The sequence below is a fragment of the Oreochromis niloticus genome, unplaced genomic scaffold, assembly GCF_001858045.2.
Source record: "Oreochromis niloticus isolate F11D_XX unplaced genomic scaffold, O_niloticus_UMD_NMBU tig00007328_pilon, whole genome shotgun sequence".
NCBI classification, from domain to species: Eukaryota; Metazoa; Chordata; class Actinopteri; order Cichliformes; family Cichlidae; genus Oreochromis; species Oreochromis niloticus.
Window position 1 is genome coordinate 9,896 of NW_020328491.1, and position 27,628 is coordinate 37,523.

The 27,628-nt window shown below is 39.1% G+C and overlaps 2 long non-coding RNA genes across 2 annotated transcripts; both read right to left on the reverse strand.

The window, feature by feature from the left end:
- On the reverse strand, positions 1–3,162 carry LOC109201122 (uncharacterized). The gene is made up of 3 exons (XR_002061120.2): positions 1,382–3,162; positions 1,197–1,291; positions 1–632 (listed from the first exon to the last, which is right to left on the reverse strand). It is a non-coding gene; the product is annotated as an uncharacterized LOC109201122 (long non-coding RNA).
- Positions 3,163–18,756: 15,594 nt separating this feature from the next.
- Positions 18,757–19,615, reverse strand: LOC109201121 (uncharacterized). The gene is made up of 3 exons (XR_002061119.2): positions 19,557–19,615; positions 19,248–19,470; positions 18,757–19,153 (listed from the first exon to the last, which is right to left on the reverse strand). It is a non-coding gene; the product is annotated as an uncharacterized LOC109201121 (long non-coding RNA).
- Positions 19,616–27,628: the final 8,013 nt, after the last annotated feature.

Below are 27,628 nucleotides of genomic sequence, written 5' to 3' on the forward strand. Positions count from 1 at the left end.
TACTGTGTGCATGACCTTTATTGGAAACAAACTCTCCAAACAGTAACAAATATTTCAGTCAATCATAGTATACAAAAATTTAAAGACACATTGTAAGTGTAACATTGTTATTTTGTGTTCCTTTTAGAACTGTTAAACCAGTTAACTACTCAACATATAAAATGAGCATTTGAAATTTTAAACAGAATTTGCAGAACAGATGTGTTTAAAGAAAAAAAGTACTTTTATTAATGTAATACAGAACAAAGAATTAAAAAATAAATAAATAAATTCAAGTATCAATTTCAACTTCAAAGCTATCAGGTCCAAACCTTCCAACACAGACCTAAGCTAAATCTTGTTCAAACAGCTCTATGTTTCAATAAAAATTCCTACAGCCTGCCATGACTTTTTTGTATGAGCCTGTGGTGTCTTGCTCATGGATTTTGTCTTTTAACGCTTCTGTCTGAATGACAGACAGAAGCGTTGCCACACATTTAGGATAGGTAAGATGCAGGGTGTAGTAGTATGCCATAAGATACAGCAAACCTTCTCCAAGGTCATCTGTGGCAAATGTGGTGATGGGAGTGGTTCCAACTGCAATAAGACAGCGGGACCCTTCAAAGAGCTGAACAGGGCTGACGCTGGATCTTCTGTTGGCAAAAGAAAAACAAAGACAAAATTGTACAATGTACGGAGAAACTCCAAAGCTATCAGGGTAGTTCAAATACTTAACCACAAGTAGACTTTACTTTATTGATCCCTTTGGGGTGCACCCCTGGGGTGATATATGAATGATGACAACCATAGATCAGATGCGCTACAGACCATATTAATGTTATTTTTCTTTAGATTGACAAATACTGTATAGAAAATCCCAAATATTCATGTTTGAAAAATGTAATAAATTCTGCCTCATCACTGTTAGGATTATGTCTTTACACACTTCAGGAAATGACAAAGGTACTGCACCTGTGATAGTTAAATATGTAATTATTTCCATTTTGTTTTTAATTTCTTTATGATTTTCTTTATTATTTTTTTATTGAAATTTTTGATCTATCAGTGTTTGTGCCATTTCAGATTTCTGCACACTTTTCCAAATATAAACTACATTGTTGCAGGACTTGCATGGATAAAAAGGCCATATGCCAAATAAACTGTTAAAGTGAATGCTTTAGGGACATTATTTGATAACAAATATGAAGAAACCAGACCTGAAGGACATGAATCAGTGCTTCACTGACATGTCCCATCTTCTTGGGTGGTGCAGCTTGTGATAGGAAGAGAGTTGGTAGTGCCCTGAACAGGGCTATGTTTAAACAGAACAGGAAAGAAAGAACTAAATCAACTTTCAGTTCAATATTCAATATTATTGCCATAATTGTAATCGTTCACTTACAACTGTTGTCACCAGAACTGCTCCTGGGTGGCAAAAGCATGTTCGATCCACCACTTGAATCTGCATCATAATCTTCTCCCTGGTCACATGGTGAGATATCCATGAGACACCTTTTCTTTAGTTTCATCCTAAATAAGAAAACAAAAATAGTTATATTACAGGAGTCCTAAACAAAATGTGTTGTGCTAGGTGTTTTTCAATCAAAAGCGGCAAAACTTGCCTCTTTGTGAACTTGAGCCCACAACTGTTTCCTCCTCATAAAATTTTCAGGCCCTGGAAGTAGGTCCCTTAAATCGTCCCTACTGAGGGTGTGGAGCAAGACCTCATCTATGTTGGCAGCTGTAAATAAGTCAGTAAAAGTTGTACATCTCTTTTAAATGTATACATTTCACTGTTCTTCCATGGTTAAGTCTTATAAAATTGCTCACATAAAATTTATGACAAGGCTATTCCAAACTAGTTTTCAAACTAAAACTAATAGTGCCCAACTGCTTGTCAAGTCATTCAACAAATGATCAAAGCTCAGATTAGGCCACTTCATCCATAAGAAAAAATATTACCTCGGTTCAGCAAGGTTAAAGTGACCTGATTTATATTAATAGTTTACAACATAAATAATTGGAAGTAAGTTCACATCTCCAACTTACAATAGTTTATATGATTAATCATGATCTGTCGGAAATGAAGCTTAAAGTAAATCTATAGGTAAAGATGTCATTCATAAATGTGCATTATTTTATTCCCTTGTGTTATCTTTAATTTCATTACCCAAACTGGACTTGCAAATAAAATTTGAATAAACTCATGTTGGTTAAATGTAATTTTGAGAGTTAACTCTTGATGACTTAAGTAAATCCTCATTTAAGTTAAATATAGATCTGTCCAACACCCCTGTCTTTTTCCATAACAAAAAAAAAAATTAAGCAGCAGAGAACGCTGGATGTAAGCCGACAGTTTGACTGGTGCTGGAGCTGTAGGCTTAAGTTATCCATAAGTGAATTCGAAAACGGCGTTGTAAAGTTACGAGCCCGATTGTGAGATTTGTCTCAAACCAGTATCGGTCCTCCCAAGTTGCACACACAAACACACCAAGCACAGTGCAGACAGAGAGCGCGCGGCTTAAGAAAGGGGGGGGGAACCCCACTGCAGCTTTTTATTGTCCGTGGGTGGGACATGCAAAACTGACTTTTGCAAAGGCGGATATCAACTGTAGTTCTTTTGTTGTATAGCTATGTTAAGTATATGAAACTAAATTTACCCAACTAGCACCATTAATAATTTTAAACTCTCACTGCATGCTAACAATTCAGCATTCTGAATGAACTAAGCTAGCTAGCTGGCTGGCAGTTTTGGCTAACTACCCATTGGTAGTAAACTGATAATACTGCCTTGGTAAAACTTAATATTTGACCACGACTGATGTTACTACAGTAAGTCAAAGCTAAAAGAACCTTAAATGTTTGCAAGCAAAAGTTAATTACCTTAACAGAATCCAGTCCGAACGTGCTCCCTCATGTCCTTCGCTCTGATTCAAACAGTGAGATAATGGATCTTATTTTAAGATATTTTTTTGTTTTACACTCTATCTAAAAGCTATTTTTGCTTGAAATAAATGTAAAATGGTTCATTTTAGATTTACAGACTAAATAAGAAAAGTAATATATACTTGAAACAAGTCTAATCATCTCACACATGAGACTGGAAACTAGCTTGTAATGTTCAAAACAAGATGGACAAGATAATCTGGCTAAATTTAAGGCAATGAATCTTGTTAAGCTACAAGAAATTTGCTGCTTATTATTATTATTATTATTATTATTATTAGGACTCTGCATACTCTTTAACAACACATGCTGCACGTACATTCCAGATAATGTACACTCATCCAACATGACTGATGCTTTGAAAATACTTAGACAACTCAGGGATGCACAACAACAAGACTATGTTACAAACACAGAAGACTGGCTCACGTGGTTGTTAAGCGGCTCTTGGAAATCCCTGCTGTTTAAAGGACTTGTTTTAGTTGGTGTTTTACTATTGTTATTGTGTCTTTCTACTTCATGCGTCATACCTTGTTTGAAGAACATGGTGTCAAAAATGGTAACTGCTTCAATTAATGCTTACATCACCCTACCACAGAATGAAGAAGATGATAATGAGATAGACATTTGGATATAACTTATTCACAAAACCCACTAATTAATGATGTCCTGGCTAAAAATGTTTTACAAGTGGCCATAGACTGATACAGTGTTAGTGAGTTGCTATGTATATGTATATATAGGAGAAAAGATCAAACAACAGGAGGGAATGTTGAAAGATTTTATTATGTTTATGTTTAGAAGTACATTTTGTTTAAGGTTTTCTAGATGTGTTTGCTCTTTTTTACTAGAGAAGTTACGTTGTGCAAGCTTTGTGTGCATTCCAGAGCTCTCTGACTTTCACACACACATCCTGGGAGCATGAGAGAGGTTGTACCTTCTCTTACTGATTTATGGTATAGGAGGACACCTACTCTGTATCTGTTTTAGTCTAAGAGCCTTTTGTTTAGATGGACCGCTAGACTCCTGGCACCAGCTTTGGGGAGTCTTCACGGGGTCATATCTCGACCCCCCCCACACACACACACACACACACAAGGTATACGTCATATGTTAATGAACCTATGCATATTCATGTAACCACAATAAAAGAGCAGTGTTACGGGAGAGCGGACGAGAGCAACTGAGGTCAAGCGAAGGAACGGCGCCTGTCCAGTTCTCTCCCGTGCACGTTAATTTGTAAAACCTGTCTGAGTGTCATTTATTCCAATCTGAGTTGCATTACAGGAAAACTCCTTACACTTTGAAATAGTAATTCAATTACAGTTACTAGTTACTTCTTCAAAAAAGTAACTGAGTTAGTAACTGAGTTACAATATTCTAAAAGTAATTAATTACTTGGAAAAGTAACTATTGCGTTACTTAAAAACAAAACAAAGAACGTTTAACCCTCCGGCGTCCAGGGTATAATTGGCCATTTTTTTTACTACTCTTGATTTTCTCTCCACATTTTACCTTTAAAAACTATTTACTTTGCCTTGTTTGGTATCATTCTTTTTAGCGCAACCTCACGTGCCTGAATTTACAGTTATGTTCTCATTTTATCATACTGTATAACCAGAATTGATCTAAAATCAGACAAAAAACATAAAATCACAGTAGAAAAAGTTATATTTTTACTGTAACAACCATAAACATGTTTAATGAATCATATTTCACAACTTCAAATGTAAATATTAATTGTCAATTTTAAAATCCTATGCACAAGTTTTGCAAACAACAAAGTTATTTGCATCCATTTACTTTTTACCCCCTTTTAAAATAACCATTTCAAATTATTTACAGAACAATCAGCTGTTCTTCAATAAGATGCCACACAAATTATTTGTGCCACTCCAAAAAATCATTTCTGTCCACTACAAAGGAGAACATCACAGCCTGATACCTGCAGGTCTGACAGCAGCAGGTGTATCACTCCTGTTTCTACCTGGAGACAGCAGTCGCCTCATTGTTCTGACACACAACACAAAAGTATCCACAACACTACACACTAACTACACAAGACAACACATTAACTACACACTCCAAACACGCTAAACGTCACAAATCTCTCACATCGCAAAACTCGCTCTCTCTCTTTTCCTGCTCTCTCTCTCTCCCTCTCTCTTTCTCTCTCTCTCTTTCTCTCGCCGTCACTCCTAAAACTTTGTTTTGTTTTTTTGCTCATAAGCAGAGAGTGCTTGCTAGCGCTAACGTGGCGAAACTATTGAGGAAAAAACGCTGCGTATATATTGTTGATCATGACTCTGGTTTTACGTGGCCTATCGACACAATTTTAAAACTGGCACCTTGTTGCTTTGTCTTTAAGTGGTCATGTGATTGGCTTACCACGATTACTTTATTCTTCCTCAGTCAAACAGCAGCACTCATGCGATTGTTTTGCCTCCTTAGCTCCAGGTGTTGTGCTAGACAGTGATCGTGATTACCGTCCGCGGGAGCGCGCAGCTGCTTAAAGCTGTAGCGTCCAGATTACTTACAGCTACTTCCGTGCAGCTGATATAAGATGCGGTAAGCTGAACACAGCTTCAACCGTCTGTTTGTTGAAAAATAGTAACGGACCGCGTTTCCTTGTTAGTAACTGTAACACCGTTGTAACGATAGGAATAGTAATTAGTTAGATTACTCGTTACTGAAAAAAGTAACGCCGTTAGTAACGCCGTTATTTGTAACGCCGTTATTCCCATCACTGGTAAACAGAGAAGCCTTTTGTCTACATTTACATCATGAACACTTCTCTAAGCTGGTTGAGGTTGTGAGCCAAGAAGATCAAACACCTTGATCCAATTTCCTTTACAAAGCTTTTTCTGCGGTGATAACAGGACAGGATAAGAGTTGTAAATGCAGATAATTCACCAGTTGACTCTAACCCCCACAGGATGCCTATAGTGAGAAGATTTGGGGGGTTGGTAGGAGTCATAAAGAAGGGTGTTGACCAGGCTACAGCTTTGAAGTTAGCTGAGAGCCACATGGACAAACAATAAAGTCAACTGATGTGTTTGAATGCCTATGTCTGTATACAGTTGGATTGTAGTGACATATGATTTTTGAGAATGTTGATTCTTCTTGTTTGACTGTTTACATTCAGTTGTTTACTTGCAGAAATACATAATGAATCACATGACAGGAGTAGATGCACCACAAGGCTGGATAGCTTGGTTAATGTCTGGTCCTTGGTGGCATCTTCTTTTGAAAATATTAACTCCTGATTTTGGACTGTTGAGATTGATTCGCTTATGTATAGGATGCATTTTACAGTGTATAAGATCAATGCGAACTCAGATGATTCCTAATACATTTGTTAATTATGTACTCTTACAACAATATGAATTGACTGAAATGAATGACATGACAGAAGCCTGTGTATAAATGACACCTGTGCTGAAAATGTCAAGCAAGAGGTGCATGGCTAAGAATATACTACATAGGAATAATTTGGAGCATAAAAATCACAACACAGGAGGGAATGTTAGAGTGAATTGTTAAATGTTTGTCATTTTTATGCTTACCATCCATCTCTACATTGTTTAACTGTGGGATGAAAAGAATTTCACTGTCCCCCTCCCCAGATTCTCGAGGTTCTGGGTGGGGGGCTGTAGTCTTTTATTACAGACACATCCTTGTGAAGGTCTTTTTGATGTAAGCTTCCTGCCCAGCAGGAGGTCTCACACACACACACACACACACACACACACACACACACACACACGCGCACACACATTCTTACATACATACAGAAGTTCACACATATACATACAATGCCTTGTCTGAGAACCATGTGGGCGTTGGTTTGCTGTGATGCGTTTTGTGTGAACTGTTTCTCAATAAAAGGCAGCGGGAGGAGGCCGGAGTTGGGGTCATTTTCGTAGTAGACACCAACGAGACCTCCCTTGCAAGGAAAATCGATCGATCGCTGACTGTCTTGTTTTCTTTCATGATGAATAAGTCTCTAAAACCAGCGGGGCTTGTGGAAACACAGACCCAACACAAGGCCATTTGATTTTGCACCCCCATCAACGAGGTCGGACCCAATTGTTCTGTGAACCCTTCCATGGCATCCCTGGTTAGGTTAGAGAGTCTCAGCACATTGTAGTGAACATAATTAATGCGATCAACATTCTTATTGGGCGTTATCCACATGAATATGCTTTCAAATCCTGAAGCTACTTGGTCCACTAATTTATACTCGTTTGGAACTCTCCTATTGAGTCGATCCAGGTGGGTGAATTCAGTCTAGGATCATAAACGTGTCCCCTGGGTCTCTTTTTGCCAAAATGTGTCTCTTACGTTTTGCTGCTAAAGTGCGTGTATTGCGTTGTGGAATGGCTTTTACCTTGTTTCCGATTAGCATGAGTGGAGCTCCCAGTCGCACCATAGCACACGTCCCTTCACTTCTCAGAGGAACCCGAACCAAAAGAGTGCTATGTCCACAGTAATAATACAACCTTACATTGTTTATGGTTCTTCCCGTGAGTGTGACAGAACACCAGCTTGGGTCAATTTCTCCCAATTTGTACTTTACATCATCCGTTGAAAACTTAAAACATGTATAGTTGTCTTTTCTTGGCATAAATGGTCCAATTGTTGTCTGCTTTGGGATTGGGGGAAATAGACTAGACAAGAGAGTGCAGTTGCCAGTACTCACTGCACCTTTAGTCAGCTGCAACATACAGTCATAGCCCCACTTGTCCTCTACATTGCAAAAACTCAAAATCTTACCAAGTATATTTGTCTTATTTCAAGTCAAAATATCTAATCACACTTAAAATAAGCCATAATAAGCTAAAGAGTAACGTTTCAGTGATATATAGGAACTTGTTTTTAGACAGTACATCTTGGATATCTTGTTAAGTAAAAAACTCTTGAAAACATATTGTTTTGAGTCATATCTCACACAAAACAAGCTTTTTTTGGAATTTCATAAACGTTTTAAGCTGCTGTGTTATTTGTAAAAGCTGTATCATCTTGTTTCAAGAAATAGACCTAACTTGAATCAAGACATCAAATCTACTTTATTGAGAACTGCAGGTTAATAACATGCCCAACATTGCATTATTATGAGTCTTAGTATCTTAAGCACAGTGTATTTATTTTTCTTACATACCAGTCAAACCATATCAATGTGACATTGAAAAAGAGGCAAAACACTGAAATTGTTTCCCTCTCAGTTGTGTTGCACTGAACAGATTGCGCCAAAAGTAAAATAAAAAGTAAATAGAACAATAATTTTTTGCCAGTGTTTAAAAACATATTTCAGCCCACATATTCACAAAAGACTCAAAAATGATGTTTGATGATGTCAGTGAGATCATACTTCACTGGAATGTACTTGCTGTTACTAAAGTTTACATAGTGGTATGCTGTATAATCAACAAGATTTCCAGCATCCACAAAAATATTTGCCTGAGCTAGACAGGGAACTTCTACCTCATAAGCTAAATATTGATCATTCCACCCAACTGTAGAGAGAGGCTGGCATTCAAAACAATACACAGATGCATTTACAATATAGATGTTTTTAACAAGTGCAAACTCTGGAGCATCATTTATGACATCAGAAATAACCAAAGATTTTTCACACTACTCTCTGGAGAGCTTTGCGGTTGTAAGCGGTGCTGTTGCCATACCAGGTGGTGATGCATCCGGTGAGGATGCTCTCAATGGCACAGCGATAGAAGGTCCTGAGGATGCGGGGGCTCATGCCGAATCTTTTCAGTCTCCTGAGAAAGAAGAGGCGCTGCTGCGCCTTCTTCACTGTTTTGTTTATTTGTTTGTTTATGTGAAAGTTATTGTTTCATAGAGAAAGTAATCTTGGACATAGAGGTGCGACAAACAAACCTTGGGTTGTGCAAGGTTTTCTCATGTGAGGCAGAATTTCAGGAAGCCAAGTGTTTGATAGGTTTTCTGAGAAAGTAATGTTGAGAAGAATAAATGTTGACATTACTGAGTTAATGTTGATAAATGTCAGTGGATCTGCTGTGGTCCTGTAAAGAAACATTGCTGGTTGTGAGAAGTATTGAGTGAATATTTCTGAGTCTACTCTGAGTCAGTGCAGGCGTCAAGGTTGACTGATTTGACACTGAATGTTGCGTGTATCACTGCCTGGCAGATACCCAGGTTTTGAAATGGTGTCGGATCCCATGATTTTCAGGTGATGAATTGCCTGACAATAGGAGTCAGAAAAGGACTTTTTGATGCTATATTTTGTGTGATTTGAGAAAGCTTGTGTTCGAATAGACACACACACACACATTCATTGCAGCTGTTGGGTGTGAACAACTTCCTCTTAATTTTAAACTGCGACACATGTGTTCATTGAACTAGAACTTCAGCAGTGAATGAGACGGGATTTAGAATTTCAGAAAATAGTCAGAAACGGTTTTGTGGCTCTTGGTAAACTGATTTTGAAGGAAAAAATCAGTGTTTATTGTGCTGGAGTAACAGATCCGGCGTGGTCTGAAGTGTAGAATCAGCTGGGTGTACAGCGTTGTTGATATTAACAGATCCGGCGTGGTCTGAAGTTTGGTGGATCCGCTGAGGTCCAGAAGAATAGTCAGTGCGGACTGTGTTGGTTTGAATGTTGATAAATGATCCAGGAAGAATTGCCCTGGGTCTGTCTCTGTGTGTGTGTGAGCTGTTGAGTAACAGCCTACGCAGTTAGAATTGGGTGCTGGTTACTTCCTCTTTTCAGTTTCGAAAAGAAGAGTTTTGGTTTCACTTTAAAGTTTGATTACGTATTACTGGGTGAAACACGGTTTCACTTGTGATTAGGGAAATAATATGCTTACTTTTGGGTCTATGAAAATCGAATTACAGTGGGTGATCTCTGTGACAACATACAGTGTTGAGATACTGGATGTTGAATTGTAGATAGTGGATCTTGACGTTTTGTTTTTATTGATTTTAAAACCAGCAGAGAGTTTATATTTGCTCAGTCTTTTGACTGCCTGAGCTGACTTCCTATTTCTCAGTGAACAGCTGTGTGCAGCTGAATTAAAGAACTGAGAGAACAGAGGGGGTGATTTTCAAGCTTTGTGCGTGTTTACACCAAAGTGGCTGGTTTGGTGCATTCATGAGGTGAATGCAAGATTAACATTGTTGAGCTGATAATTGTGGTTGGCTTGGTGCATACTTCAGGTGAATCCAGTATTGACATTGCTGGGTTGACTATTGTGTTTCACCCCTAGAGTGAAAACAGAAACTGAAGCAGCTGAATGAAGACACACTGGGCCAGTAAGTGAACAGGAAGACCAGTGCAGAGATGAAAACATTGAAAGAGAACCACAGTGAGTGTTGCAAATGGATGATCATGTGCCAAGGAATATCCGGTTGGATGAAAGAGGATGTAAAGAGCATCCTAAAGTCTTTGCAAGATTTGCAACAGGAAAATAAGAAACTAGAGGGACAGATACAGACTCTGTCCATAAACAAAGAGGAACTGGAGCTCCTGAATGATGTACCATATAACCAGTGTTGGGTAAGTTACTTTAAATTAGTAACTTAGTTATATTACTAGTTACTTCTCTAAAAAAGTAACTCAGTTACTTCAAGTTACTCGTTACTTTCAAAGTAATTAGTTACTAGGGAAAGTAACTTTGGTTTTACTCAGAATTCTCTTGTTAATGTGTTGCTTCTGTAACTGGATACCCAGCAAGATTGCCAGTCTTCTAGCTTGCTTACTTGCCACAAGTGCACTGTGCCACCTACCAATACATAGGAAAAAATAATGTGCACATTTCCATGAGAGAAATCCCACGCCTGGACCGTCGTTGACCGCCGCCATGATTCTAGCCTGCTTTTTACATCCAACACAAAAACTGCAGTCGTGGTGCTTTTGATTGTACTCAGAACTTGGAAATTCTGCCTTCTGAATAGGAAGATGTAGGTAACACCAGACTGCAGATGAGCTGCATACAGAGCTGGACTGGGACAAAAAAATCGTCCTGGGCATTTTGACTAGAGACCGGCCCACCATTATAGGAAAAATCATAAAGCCTTTGAATGAAAACAAACACTGTTGTGACAGTGATGTACACTGTTCTGATGGTATATATGTATCAATCTATCAATCGTTTGTTGTAAGACTCAGATAATTATTTTTTTAAAAGCGAGACATTTTAAATGAGAATAATAAGGAAAAGTATTTCCTTGTCCCCCCTTTCCCTGTTAATGCCCTACCTGCCCCCCCCCGCAACACTTTGCTAGACCCGCCCCTGCACTGTTACCAGCTGTCAGCTACATAGAAAAGGATGCTGGTGTTATTTGTCTCTCAGAAACAGCTCATAACTTCCCTTCAACTCATTCATGCCACCTAAAAGGTAAACCTGTTTCTCCATCACCTGTTCAGCTCTGATGATTCAGTAAGGACATCTCCTGGTTTCATCTGCATGTTTCCCTCTCACCAGATAACCAAACCGATATCATGACCAGCAGCTTTACAGCTGTGGCTCCAGCAAACATCAGCTGATACTAGAAATTAATATGAAATAAATTCTAACAACAGCTGATCAAGCTTAAACGTGCTGCTGTTGTTTAGCACAACATCCGCTGGTTTCCTCTTTCTGGCGCAAAGTGGGCGATAAATAAACAAGAGAGAAAAGCCGATCAGCTGATCATTGATCAGTTTCATGATTGAAGTAGAAACAGGAGAGAATGAGAGAAGAAGAGGCAGCTGTGCAGCTTCAGCTTTGTGTCTTTTTCATTGTAGCTGAAGTCCGGGACAAACTGTGTTCCTTTTCACCTCAGTACGAAACGCGTAATATTTTCTCTGAATACCAGACGATTCTGTTTTTTAAAGGACGGTTGGCAACTCTAATAATTAACCGTATGAACAAAATAAAGTTCAACATCAGTAACATAGCACCCACCCAGCTGTATAGAAACTCCGTCATGCTAGCTAGCACGCAGTACGGAAAAAGTCAGAATAACGAAAATAAACTCCACCTAAACTTGGTTTATATCTGACTCCGATAGACTGCAGGTCATAACTTCTTACCTGAAGTTCAGTTCACCTGACACGCGGACCGGCGGCTGCTTCGGGTCTCTCCTCTTGCCTCCCTTTTCCTTCATCCACCTGCTGGCCTCCACCACTTGCTAATGTTATTGAATCTGTGGAAGCTCCGATATCCACCACACGAAGTAACGAGTAACGAGCCTATCTAAATCCCAGTAACGAGTAACGCGTTCCTGGTTTTGGCATAATAACTAGTTACCGTGCTTGTTACCACAATAATAACGTAGTTACTGTAACGCGTTACTTAAAAACGCGTTAGTCCCAACACTGCATATGACACAGTGGAGAATCAACTAGCCGATGCAGTCAGGAGAACCACATGACTGCACCAAGAAAGCTGAAGCTGAAGAAAAGTCGGAGAGACCTGGAGACTTGAAGGGGCAACAGTCAGCTCAGAGAGCAGAAGAAATTGCACTGAGCAGGGCCCTGAGACTGGCTAAAGAAAAGAGAGCGAAGATATACACAGATTCAGCTTATGCATTTGGGGCAGCACACGTGGAGCCCACTCAATGGAAGAGAGCAGGCTTCAGAGCGGCAACAAATGCTCACATTTCAAAGAAGAAAGAAATGGGAGGACTGGAAAAGGTCCTGGATGACCCAAACGAGGTCAGTATCATAAAATGCAAAGGATACTCTCAAGCAACCACATTGGTGGCACAAGGGAACCAGAAAGCAGATGAGGCTGCCAAGTAAGCAGCAGGCTACAAAGGAAAGCAGCAAATGGTGAGATGCCGGGGTAAAAAGAGTGAGTTCGGACGAGGAAGTCCGAGAAAAGGACACCTTGAGTTGAGCAAGGTGTTTAACTGACTCAGGATTTCAGAGAATCGAGTCAGCTGTGATCTTGAGTTCTAATGGTAAATTGATTTTAAAGGAAAATCAATGTTTACCATGTTGAAGTAATTGTGAAAATATTACTAGATGTGCTGTGATACAAGTGAAGAATAAGTTGTGTACATGGGGATACACAATTGTGTTGATATTGATGGATCGGCTGCAGTCCATGTGATAAGTTAATACTGGGTGCATTGAGACAAGAAACTGTTTTTAAATCAGCACTGGCGGCAGTGATATACATGTGCTGAAGATTACTGGACCAAGCGAGGTCCATTTGATGAAGTCCTTGGGCAGATAAATGACAGAAACAGTTTTTGAGTCTTGTGTGAGAATTTTGAAGCACTGAGGTTGAGTTTTCTCCATGCTTGGTGCGCTGTGAGGACTTATATGACGGTTATAAGTCCAAAGTTTATGCCTTGGAGGCCAAGAGTTGTGTGAAGAGAAGAACATGACTTAGAAAAGGACATTTATGGTCAGATTTTGTCTAAGATGGGGAGAATTGTCCGATATGGGTTTATTTTTCTTCTCTTGTAAAAGGACAGACGCAGTTACTGGGTGTTGTCTACTACCTCTATTGTTTTTTGTTTTTATTTTAATAGAGGAAGTTTTATTAAACATGGACATGTCTAGAATTGGGCACTTTAAAATGGTAACAGTGCACTTAGAAATCCTGTCAGGTGATTTTGTTTTGTGTTTTGATGAGCTAATAATCAGCTCTCTTTTTCTCATTTTTGTTCTAAGCAGGCCTGCAAGAGTGAATAACAGCGCTGTAAAAATTTCCGGACTAAAAGGATTGTAGCGAGCCAATCCAGTCCAAAAGCATAAAGAACTAGTTTCCATTTTTGTGTGTGCTGTGAGAGTGATTAGAGGTTTCAATTGTTAATCTTTGACTTGCTCTTTCTGATTATGAACAGCATGTCCAAAATACTTGTATGAAAGCATATTGAGTGATTTTAACTGTGTGAATGCTGTCAGTATTTGATTTGAGTGATTCTGTGTGATTGGTACCAAATAATGTATTAAATTTATCTGAATTGTTTCGCCCCACAGAACGGACTAATTTACATACCGAGGGATCTCCATTTATATCACAGCAGAATTAAACTCATGGATTATTTTTCACAATACAATAATAAAAATAAAACTAGAAAGGGAAAATTTCAGAAGAAATTTTATGTGTGCCTATGCCGCTGGTAATCAGTGTAGTTTGCCATTCATACAGCTACAGAGAGCAAAACTCAGCAGAGCAGCCATTCTCCACCATGAATTATGATAAAAACAAACACCGCTCGCGCCTCACAGATGACAGCTTACAGTTTTGGGTAAAGATGAAGTGACTTTGTACAGCCCCGATTTGCAGACGCTGTGCACACAGGTTCATGAGCAGAAGTCCCATTGTACCACGGCAGACCCAACAATGTTTGCATGAACACGCTTTGAAGCATTATGTTATGGACCACTTTTCACACATGGTTGGTGTACCCACACAGGCAGCTGTAGCTTTTCAACTCATAGCCCAACACACACCCAAAAAACAGCCAAGAGAGCACAGACTTTACACCCGTGGGTCCACCTCCCCTGCAGCGGCACTGCAGACCACGCCCCGACACACACATCAAACACATAAAATAAATATATATGCACTTTTGCATTCACTTTTTGTTTTTTGTTATTTTTACACAGTGTTCTGAATGATGAACAATGGTCTACAGCCAACCTTGTGTATTATTATACAAACTTTGGTTGTAAGATTCGGATAAGCATTTAATAAAAGCTAAATATTTTATATGAGAGTAAGAAAGAAAAGTATATCTTTATGTCCACCTTTCTCTGTTAATGCCCTAGCTCCCCCCCCCCTAAAAGCTTTGCTAGATCCGCCCCTGCACAGTTACCAGCTGTCAGCTACACAAAAAAGGAGCTTGGTCTTTGTCTCTCAGAAACAACTCATAACTTCCCTTCAACTCATTCATGTCACCTAAAGTGTAAACCTGTTTCTCCATCACCAGTTCAGCTCTGATGATTCAGTAAGGACATCTCCTGATTTCATCTTCATGCTCCAGCAAACATCAGCTGATACTAGAAATTAAAATCAAAAGAATTCTAACAACAGCTGATCAAGCTTAAACGTGCTGCTGTTGTTTAGCGCGATAAATAAGAGCGAACAGCCGATCATTGATCAGTTTCATGATTGACGTTTCAACACGCGAGAGAATGACAGGGGAGGCTTCGTAACGACAGAATAAATCATAATGTTTTCTCTGAATGTGGGACGATTCCGTTTGTACGGCACGGCAACTCTATGAACTAACCCTAATGAATAAAATAAAGTCCAACGTCAGTAACTTAGTACGCACACAGCTGTATATAAACTCCCGTGGCATTACGATTGTAAAAGGTCAACGAAAATAAATTACACCTAAACTCGGTTTATATCTGACCCAAATAGAGAGCGACCGGGTGCTGACACGAGTTTCACCCGCCTCAATATAAGCCAAGCCTGGGTGCTTTTTCACGAAGGGTTGCTAGCGGCGCGAGCTAACTATGCTAGCGGCGCTAGCTAGCTAGCCGGCTATCAGCAACACATAAGAGAACTGCTGCTAAATAAACTACACCTAAACTCGGTTTATATCTGACCCAAATAGAGAGCGACCGGGTGCTGACACGAGTTTCACCCGCCTCAATATAAGCCAAGCCTGGGTGCTTTTTCACGAAGGGTTGCTAGCGGCGCGAGCTAACTATGCTAGCGGCGCTAGCTAGCTAGCCGGCTATCAGCAACACATAAGAGAACTGCTGCTAAATAAACTACACCTAAACTCGGTTTATATCTGACCCAAATAGAGTGCAGTTCATAACTTCTTACCTGAAATTCAGTTCACCTCACGCTCCTGCCTTCGCTTTCCCTGATCCATGATTGACCACCGCGTTAGCAATCGCCTGCCCGGCCTCATATGTCTCGTTGGCGGCATGTCCTTTCTGTCACACACCGGTGGGTAGCTGCCCTCTGTTGTAGCTCCACCACCAAACAACTCAGTTATTTTTTCCACATCCAGCTGTAACTCCGATTCTATGCGAGCATTTGCGAGAGACCAGGGAGGTGAAACGACAGAGAGAGTCCCCTCGCTATCCATTTGCAGCCAAGTGCGGCAGCTAGCTAGGTAGCCAGCTAGGTAGCCGGCTAGCTGTCAGGCAGGACCGACGTAGTCAGAGCACTGTCGCTAAATATGGGATGTCTTGATAAAACAAGCAGATATTTGAAGTTTACACACCTACATTCTCGCCTGAAAATATCTTAAAAGCTTATTTTGTGACCTAGAAACACGAATAAAAGACATATAAAACGAAGTGGTGGCCGCCATTGTTCACTCTGTAGAGGCGTGCTATGAATTGTGGGATATTGAGTTTTCCACCAAGCATTACCGTAACTTTTGAATGATTTGCGCAACCTTAAAAATTCCAAGGGCTCCTGAAAGCAGCGACGCTGTGCGCACCGTTGAAATTGTCATCATTACGGTAATCCAAATAAGGGTACACAGGCTGTACCACTCCCGGCATACCACTAGAGAGAGCCAACACACCACAAATGAAGTCTGTTTATTTGGCGCCAAAAGATGAATTGGCCTAAATTTGCACTAAAATATTAATATTTAAAAAACTATAAAAGTCATAAACACCAAAAGTCATGACATAATAGTCCAGCTCCAGCCGCACAAAATGATCTAACATATGTAACCCTAATGTCAAAACTGTTCGGCAGAGGAGCGCGGGAAAATTTTCACTAAAATATTAATATTTAAAAAACTATAAAATTCATAAACACCAAAAGTCATAGCACACCATTCCAGATCCGGCCGCACAAAATGAGGTAACATATATGAAGGTTGTCTCAAAACTGCGGGGCGAGATTCGCTGCAAAATTTCAGGCGGAAACTGGAGAATAATAATAACTAGAAAAATTTGCATTTCCTGCGAAAATGCAGTGTGGATGCTTTAAAGCTGAAGCTGTCTGCTGAAAATAGTTGAAAATAGCTGAAGAAGCTGAAGAAATCAAAGTCAGTGTTTAAAAAGTTGTTGAAATTTAATAACGTTGCAGAACAACATCAAGTAAACAAAAATGTAATAACTTAGAAGAAATGCAATAACTTAGAAGAAACATCACAATTCAGCAGAAATGTTGTAGTTTACCAGAAGCTACAACTTAGCAGAAATGTAATAATTTAGAATAACATAACATAACATAACAAACAAAAATTGTGTAACCTAGCAAAAATAATATAATTTAGTAGAAAATTAAAAACTTAGCAGAAATATTACAAGTTATCAGAACTGCTATAATTTTGCAGAAATGTAATAATTAGGCAAAACTGTCAACAGATAACAGCTGAAAAGGCTGAAGTAACCTCAAAGTTACTTTTTTAACTGTTAAAAATTACCAGAAACACTAGAAAAGGAAGAAAATCAGCCAGCAGATAAACTGATGTGGAACAAAACCAAGGTAAAATTGCAGAGTTTACACAGCTGGTGAAATCTAAAAATGGCAAAAAAAACAAAAAACAAAAAATGAAAACCCACACAAACAACATTTAGGTAATAAATGCACAAGATGCTGCGGTCAGAGATAAAAACACCCAAAAATAATGTTATTGAAATGCCAAAGAGTGGAAGAAAGTTTAGAAAGTAGAAAACCAGTAGTAGAAAAGTAGAACATTCAAATACTTTTAGAAACATATGATACAAAATATTTATTCAGTTGTTTCCAATGATTACAATAATGGCAAAAGAAATAAAAATCCCATTTGGGATAAACAGAAAAATATTAATAGAAAATGCAAATCAAATGAATCTAACATCTATACAAACAATTGAAGCATCTGTTGGAATTGTGAACATATCCTTGTTTGCCATGTTTATGTTTATGGCCCTAAGATGCGCAGACACATGATAGGCTATTAACTGCAAAAATATACACATATGCGCATATACGCAAGTGAGAGACAAAAATATATCCTCTGATTTGCTGGAGTTTTGTGTAAATACCATTTGGCAAGGATAAACAACATGTTCCAATGCCACATTAAAAATTTTCATAAGCTTCATTTTTTCAATTAGTTTACAGTTTCCTGATTTTATGATAAATGTGGTACCAATCTACAAAATACTGTCGAAATGAAGTCCACATTGTGATATATTTGAGGTGTAGAGAGTCACACAGCTGAACAATCGATGTGCATATTTAAAGAAACAGGGATCAAATAAAGAACATTATTGTGGAATAAATTACAGTGAAAATAATCACTGCTTTGCGTTATAGAGTGACTTATAATGAGGTATTAATTGGGTTAACTTTACCTTTAACAGCTTTTCTCATAGTGCTGTGACCAGGATGAAATCCATCATAAAGTAACTGTAAACAGTAGAACCATTAGCATGAATGTTATGGTTCTACTCTGATCAAAACTCAAGTCAGCTGTGTGACCTAATATAAAATGATAAAGAGGAACATATATAAATGGATGTGACCTTTATGAACTTTTCAAAATGACTTTATATGTCTGACCCATTATCTATATATATTAGAGCAGATGTGGAAAACCACTGTTAGACCTACTCTATACTAATGTAGTTACTGACACCCCATACTAAGGCAGGATTCATACAAACACACATTATTTATTCACTTAAACACTTTCTTTTTTCACATTTTGAGATTGTGTAATTTCTATAAAGAATATGTGTAATGGTTCAATAGATATAGTTATTTAAATGTCCATAATAATCACATGATCATTTTTGTACATCCTACAATTCAGGATTTAGAGCTGTGTGTTTGTATGAATTCAGCTTGCTATACTTATAGACTTAGATATATTAATCCACTATTTACCCAAACAAGTTACATTGTTTGGGTAAATAGATTGGGTTTGTCCTACAAAATAATTATTCAACAATTTAAAAAAAACACAAAAAACATCTGCACATTAATCCAGAGTTCAGTTTCATATGTCTGATATTGTTTGTTAAATCTGGTGACACAAACACAGTCAAAAATTCATTGCTAGTGTGACATGTGGTCCTTTTTGCCTTTGACCAATGATATGCTGGTTACTTGGACCAGTTTAGTATTTGCTGTCACGGAGGAATGTTAACCATAAATCCAAAAGACAAAACTGAAAAAAATATGTTAATTACAAACATGTTTTTGCTTAGTAAAAGGATTGAAATTACATGGAAACTGTCACCTTAAAGCCTCATTGTAAATATAATCACAAACAGATGTTTTCCACACAGTTAACAAAGCTCCACCACATCCGATCACTGCATATAAATCTAAAAGAAAAACAAACAAACAAAAAAAATATAATAAAAAATTAACACAAGGGAAGACTTTTGATTTAATAACTAAGCTTAAAATAAGTGTTACCTTTGAATATTTGTGGGAAAAATCTGATACTACCCCAAGAATACAAAGCCACACTGGAAACGATGACAGGCTTGCAGCCCTCTGTCTTCCTGGAGTGAGGTGCCTGATCAGTAGCAGTGAGTTGACAGAAGTCGGTGTCTGTAAGGGTGGCCAAACACTGATACTCTGTCCACTTGCGTAGAGTCTAAGAAGCTGGAATGCAGGCACACTGTACGAGCTTGTTCTAAAAAATACAGAAAAAGGAACATTTTATTTGTGTTAAGGCCTAAAAACTAGAAATAAGTTATAAAATGAACAATGTTGAAATACCTTATAGGTGCTGCAGGCCACATAACCAGAATCCAGAGCAATCTTACACTCACATGATGGTGAGGAAAGACAGGAGCTCTGTGATGAGGTTTGAATGTCTCAGTTGGGACACTGAAGAACTCAGAAGACAGCAATACCTGCACAGAGAGACAGAGTAGAAAAAGCATAGATTTGTAATCCATAATGTGAATTAAAACTCAAAAAGTGTCAACAAGTATAATCATTTGAGTGTGTAATTCTTTATGCAATAATCAGGATTTAAATTAATTAAATGAATTAAAAGCAATGACATTTTTTATCAAAGATAAAGAATCATACCTCTCTCTGCTCTGAGGATCACTGAGCATTTCTGACAGCAAATACAGTTTCCTCAGTATGAGTCATCATTGATGGTCTCAGAGGTGTGTAGTGTGGCAGCATGATGATGGTCTCCAGATCAGGCAGGAGGTCAGGTGATGGGTGTGTCATCTTCTCCATTGAAGACACACTGGTATGGCAGTTCATAAAACAGCAGTCTCCTTGTGGCGTGTAGTTATCTGTGCAGTCCAGCACTGATGGATCAGGTTTGGCTCAGCAGTTCATGAAGATGGTGTTAAGATGTTGTTGTTTCAGCTGAGGATGGTGAAGTTTGAAGGTTTTCCCACAAAGGAGACAGGACTGTGTGTGCCCTGTCTGAAAAAATAGATCTACAAAACATAAAGTGCTTTTAACACCACCCACCCTCCCCACCCACCATCTCAGCCCCCAAGTGTCTATGTAATGCTGGTATGGGGTGTCAGTTACTAAATCTAATTAGTGCGTCAGAAAGCGGGGACTACACCTAAAGCCCCTGCTTTCTGATGTCTTTGTTTATTAGCAGCTTTTTCCAGCTGCTCAGAGAATTCTGACTTGGCCTTTATCCACCCAAACCCAAACCCACCCGGATAAAGGCCAAGTCAGAAAATGGATGCAGAAACTTTCCATGTACTTCTAAATCAGTTTTTATACATATTCTGTAAGCTGCAAAAATGTTTTTCTCTACGTAATGTATTGTTATAGACATCTCTGGTAGCCTAAAGATAGTTTAAAACTTTTAACATTTTTTTACCTGTAAAACATGATAAGCAAACCTCATTTATCCCAAAAACATTTGATTCTACAAAATTTACTATAATCAAGAAAATATAATTGTCTGTATTATTCATGTGACCCATAATAAATACCTGCATTTATCTGGGATTTATTTATTTACTATTTCATATTTGAAAGCCCTTGGAAGGGAAGATCTCGTTTGTTGAGCTACATACGTCAGAGTAAAAAAAGTATCAAAAAAGGAGATGACAATTAACATCCATGAAAAAATGCATTAGTAGATTTAGTCATTTAAAACATGAGAATAAAAAATAAATTATGTCCGTTTAATACTTTTTGCAGCATATTTCAGATCTGAGGTGCATGATAACAGAAAGCAGATCTCCCGCTCTGCATGAAGTACAGCCATGATTTGGTGAAATGATTAATAACATTGCAATAAGAAAGGGTCTTCTTACAGATAGAGTAGGGAAGACAATATGAAGAAATATGATTTTTCAATGAAAAATCTTTTTCATGCTCTACAATCAGTAAACTCTGTAACAAACATGATCTGTAATTGTTTCAAAACTCACCAGACAACTTCATGATTGGCTGGAGGACAGGACACAAACACAGGGTTGTGGTAACTGTAATATGTCCTCAGGACACCTGAATGGAGACTTTGCTGTGGCTGAGAAACAAAAATGAGGTCAAGCAGGGTGTTCTTGTCTGTAGTGGCAGAAGTGATCAGCTGTGAATACCCTCTAGACTGAAACTGCTCCAGAATCTGTTTTCTTCCACTCTGTAACTGGTTCTCATTAAAATCTCCACACACAATGATTGGGTGACAGTCCATTATTTCAAGTGAATCTAAAAGACTTACCAGGTTTTGCATGAATGGTGTCAAACTGTAGTCAGGAGGTCTGTACACAACAGCAATGAGCGCAGGGAATGGAGCCTGAACCTTCAACACTAAAACTCAAGATCAGTGACATTATGCAGATACTGTTTTACCTGAACCTGAAAATGATTCCTCAAATACACAACAACTCCACCACCACTTCTGCTGGCCATGTGAGGAAAGTTTGTGTAGGACACATGTCTGTTGCGTTTGAACATGGTGTAGCCGTCCAAATGAAGACTGTCTGCAACAAAGGAGCCTTGGAGGTGAGACTCTGTGAGACACAAAACATCTGCTAAACACATTTCATGATGACTCTTGATGTCACTGATGTGAGATGGCAAACCCTCCGTATTGTGATGGATCAGTGTAAGAGTGTCAGGTCTGCTGGCTGTTTCTCTGACCTGAAGAAGAGGCATCATTTCCTCAACGCTGGCTTGTCTCATGGTTTGGAGCGCTGCAGTTACCTCGGGATTGGCATAAATCTTGTTCTCATCCAAGTCCTGCAAATAGAGTCCACTGAGAGACGTCACCCTGCTGAGAGCAACATAAGCCATACCTGGTTCAAAATGTTCTTCATTGAAACTACAGCTGTCTGTGTTGTAAGACCCTGGGTTTTGTGGATTGTGCAGGCAAATGCGAGCTTTACAGGAAACTGTCTGCGTACCGCTCCTTTAAACTTCAGACTCTCCTCTGCTCTCTCAATGTAAACAAGATCATCAGATGCTGCATTAGCACTGCGGTTGTGTCTCATAGGCTGCCGGTTGTCCATTCTGAGCCCCAGTTTAATTATGTGTCCATCATTTTCAGATCTCACCACCTTTATCAGTATACCAAAAGCACCATTGACCAAACCGTTTAGTGTGTCCAAGTTTCTGGTCAGCATCACTCGAGCTCCTTCAGCAACATTCAGGGTGTCGGGTAAATCATTTCGCCCACCTGTAAATGGTTTGTCTCTTCGTGCCATTCTGCCTGTACGTTTATCCTTCTGGAAATCGTCTGCATTGATGATTATAATGTTTGAATGAAGCTTCTTGAGCGTATCTGTGTTGTGGGATTCAACATTCTTGTTGGTGGCATAAATGTGTAAGACCTCAATTGGACATTCTTCTGGTGCAGTCACAGCCTGTGACAACAAATCTCTGTCGCACTGAGAAAGCTCATCTGTCTTTTCTTTGACTCTAATCCTGTTCAGCATCTCTGCAAAGGCCACATCATCTTTCTGACGCATGATCTCGGTTAGAGTGATCATCTGAAAATGCTCCTGCCATAGGTCAATCTGTTCTGGATCATAAACACAGAGAGGCTTAGACTGTCGCACTGGTGGCAGCTGGTAAAAATCTCCAACAGCTAAACCTGACATTCCACCAAAAGGTCTCTGAGTGCCTTTGATTTGTTTCAGTCTTGCATCCACATAAGCAAAAAGGGGTTTTGAAACCATTGAAATCTCATCAATAACAATAATTTCGGCATTCATAAGCTCACATCTGACTTCATCCAGTTGGTTACCAAGTCCTTGAATGGGTGGTTTCAGACTCCTGGGTAGTTTCAGTAGAGAATGTAACGTAGAGCCATTGATAGAAAAAGCTGCTGTCCCAGTAAATGACGTCAGTAAAACAGTTGGATTTGATATGTCAGCTTCTTCTGCATTAGCAGGCAGTCTGCTCAGGATCTTTGATGCTTCAGAGTGAATACATTTAATCAGATGTGACTTTCCAGTTCCTGCACCACCGTTGATATAGAAGAAAAATGGATCTGGGTTCAAACCACAAACTCGCTGAATACACCAGTCTCTTATAGCATAGAACACGCAGGCCTGCTTCTGGTTCAGATTCTGATACATTACACGTACCACAGCTGGATCGACTGCAGGTTGTTCTCTGATGGCTCTGATCTCTGTTACAGCATCAGACTGACGACTGTAGTCGGGGACATTTTCCTGTTCGTTCTCATCATCAGAATGTCTCTCAGGAAGATTCTCATCACATCGCAGCCTCACAACTTCAGATTCAGGAGCAAGATTACACCATTCATCAATCACAACATCCCTATTTTGTTCAAACTCTTCCAGTGCACTCTCAATATCCTCAGAGTTCTTCTCATACTTGTCTTTATTTCTCTTCACAACCCTTTTCACAGACTCACTGTGGTCTGAACATGGAAGTCGTACAAAACCTGAGTTGTAGAAGGACTGATAGGTTTGGAACCCTTGTGGTTTCAGTTCCTGCTCTGATCTGTGTGGAAGGTAAAGTCTCAACAGTCGACCATAATATTGCTCAGGATCTTTTTCCTGTGAACAGTGGTAATACCTGATTATAGCTGGTTTATCATTCTTTCGCCTTTGTACAAATCCAAGCTGGTTTAGAAGAGGAAGCACATCTTTTCCTTCATTTGGACCACTCACCAACCGGCACAAGGCAGCAAAATCAGCCAGGGACATTTCCTCATATTCTGGTGTCTCAGGTCTGCATTTGTATTTATCACTCAAACTTGTCATCCAAATATTACAACTGTCATGTGTTGTGGATTCCAGGTAGCTCATCGGGCGGCTCATTTTTACTGGGTTATCATCTGTTGGTACAAATACAACACTGCGGGAACATTTTTTCATTTTTAGGCCACAGACTCGAGTCACACACTCCTGTGTGCTGATTTCTCTCTTTTTGAATAAGCCTGCATCACAGCTCTCATTTCATCACATTCATTGACCGTGTTCTTATCAGAGTTGTCAATAACTGTCTTCAGGTATTCAGAGAGGCCAGATTCTTTCTTCGTTATATATTTACAGAGGTATTCTATACAAGAATAGGCATTCAAGATTAACGAGACATCTAAATTAGAGTTCCAGGCTTCAAGCAGGTCTGGGTTGTAATTGTTAATCCAACAGTCCTTTGGGTCACGTTTCAGAATAAGAGCTGTTTTCTTGTTTATGTCTTGGAGGCATTGCTCATACTCATTCATTGTCAAGTTGCATCGTGACAGAATCTGCTCTATGGTGAGGGAAGCAGCTTCAGGTTCCTTCAGCAGGTTCAACAAAGGTCTGAGTTGGCTTTTGCAGCTTCAGTGTCTGAATCCTCATCCTGTCTCACAATCATTGTTCTTGTGGCTGGTGGTTTTGGGAACCCAAATCTACAACCAGAGTTCACACTCTTAAAGCATGTTTTGTGTGGTTTTTGCTGTGCTTTGTAGTTCAGCAACTTTTTTGTGCAGTTCAGGCTGTTTTTCTGGATCAGGAAGTTGAGCTGAGATGTATCTGTCCACAAAGTCACAGACAGTTTGGTCATCATCCACATCTACTTCTACCTTTTCTCGAATCCACAGCAACATGTGTATATGCGGACTACCTCTGTGCTGGAACTCAACTCTGTAAAAGTAATCAATGATTTCACCAAGGGGCTGTGCAGGAGAAAAAAGCAAATCTCTGAACAAAGCCTCAACACGCTTATCAAACATTCGCATGGTGGTTACTGGATTTGATCTTAGAATTTCACACTTTTCTGACCAGTCCAGGGCTTCGAAATCAACCTCTTCACCTTGTTGTCTCTTTATTGCTTGAATCACTTCAGGCCATCTCATCTCAGCAGCAGAGAAAGTGACAAAGAACTGAGGTGTTCCTATTTGACGGACCATACTGAATAAATCTCTGGTAGTTTTCTGCCAGTAAGCTGGAGTTCCTCTGAGTGGCTGCATAAATCTGATTGCATCTTTATTTCTTACCAGCTTCTCTACTTCTGTCTTACTTTGTAACATTCCTGATGTGATTTTGCGTCCATCTTTGGTCATAGTTTTACCTTTCCTTAGCTGTATTGTCATGCTGGAATTAGCCAGGTGTATTTCAGTGACAAACTGTGAGAAAAACAGGTAATTCGTATCTTTAGCAATCTTGCATCAATGTTGAAAAGCCTTGACTTGAAGTAAGCACTTGGTGTGAGTTTAAGACGTCTTTTTTCATCCAGTGTATTCTGACCAGTAGGAAACTGCACAGGAAATGCCATGGCTTCCAAATGAGGAGTTCTGAAGAAGCTAACAGGATTGTTTCTTTCTGCAGGAGCCACACAATATGTGTTATCAGTGAAACAGAGAATCTCTTCTGAAATGTCAACAGGCTGCAGACAACTTTCTAGAGCAAAACCTCCATTGTTCAAATCACTTTCTGGTTCCTCTGGATTTTGTTCTTCTGGTTGTTCATCACAGGATAGCATGTTAATATCTTGTTCACTTTCAGACTCCTTTCACACAAAAGGGCATCTTTTTCATAGTTGTCAATTTCCATTAAATCTGCTTCATCATAATCATCACTTGCCATGCTGGCTTCATCACTGCTGTCATCATCAGGTAACGTTGGATCACAAAGCAATGCATCATCTCTGATAACAATATCTGTGTACTGCGGATGAATTTGTTTCAGTTTACGCAGGGCTTGGATCAGTTTAGACCAGGTGACAGTCTGGAACAGCTGATGGCCTTTGTAGCACAGTCGTCTTTTCAGCTTGATCCTCATTATCTGTGATTGGTTTCTGAGCCTCGGTAAACAGTCAACTGTTTGTTGGACTTCAGATGGTACACACACCACATTACCACGTATGAGTCTTTGTCTGCCCTTTGGAAGTGGAATAATCTTAGCAAAAGGTATGCATTTGGCAATCAGATGTCTCTCCAGAATGTTGAGATCACACAGTTCAGCTGGAATATCCTGCAGATCTAAACCGTTAACAGCAGCAAGCCTTGGCATGCGTCCACTTTTGAGGGAACTGTGACACGTGTGACAGATATACTCCTTTTTTCTCTCAACAGGAAAGCTGCAGTGATCATTACATGCTTCATCACACATATGAACAAATTTACCAGTTAGACACTGCTGAGCTACAGTTTGGTGTTTTGAGTAATTGTTTCTTTTGCAGATTTTCACCTGATTAGGAAAAGAAGCTTTTAGACAAACAGTACAAACATAAGATGGTGCTGATTTAATGTTTGATCTGAAACGAGATATGGCCTCATTCATTAAAGTGTTATCTGGATGACACTGTAAACTTTCAGCTGGTCGATGCATCTGACGATATTTTCTTTTATGTTCATTGCACATCTGATATTATGCATCTGTCTAAAAGAAAACTGTTCCAATATTTACTCTCATTCGTTCTCTCATATTGTCCCTGTGTTGCTGCTGAAATTGTCTCTCTTCTCCATAACGTTTAGTGATATAACATTGTTTTTTCTGTCTAAATTCTACACTTTCTTTATATAGTTTAGAAACATATGACCTCATGTAAGCTTTATGTTTCTCTCTGAATTTAGCACAAGTTCTGTATGTTCTTGTTATTCGTTCCTTCTGCTTTTCTCGGAACACGGGAGATTCTCTGTATGTTCTTGTTATTCGTTCCTTCTGCTTTTCTTTGAATATAGGATTGTCTTTATACATCCTATGACACGTTCTCTTTTTCTCTCTCTAATTTTAGCACTTTCTCTATAGATCCTTCTCATTTGCTCCTTCTGTTTTTCCTTAAAATCATCTCTTTCCTTATAGATCTTTCTCAAATGTTCCCTCTGTTTCTCTCTATATGTAGGATTAGCTTATATAGATACTTTTGTACACACTCTTCTTTTGTCTGTGACCAGGATCATTAGACTTTCCACTGGAATTTCTTTCTTTGCCTCAAAGCTTTCATTGGAAGTGTACATCTGCCTTTTTTTTCTTTTCTGATTTCCTTTCTTTTTGGTAGTTTTTGTTGGGCCAGTGATCTTCTCCTCATTTTTTTCCTTTCCTGTTTACTATATTTCAGCAGTTTATGTGAAAGTTCCTGTGTTGTCTTGGTTGAACAGAGGCAGCGGTTGGATCCTTCTGAGAACAGAATCTGATGTTACCTGAGGTTCTCTCACAGAAGATGCAGATGTTTCATTTTGTAAAAAATCAGAAGGACGATGGTTGCTTTCAGCAGCAGCTGACTCATTTGAATAATCCACTCTGGATGATGTCACTTCTCTGGTTAAAGTGTCACTCACAGTTTTCTGTGTCTGCTCAGTGGATGTCTGGGAGTTTAATTCAGGAACAGGTTCATTTAATCTGGTGCTGGAGCACTTGTAGCGCATTGTCTGTATTCGGTGTTTTGATTAGCATCTC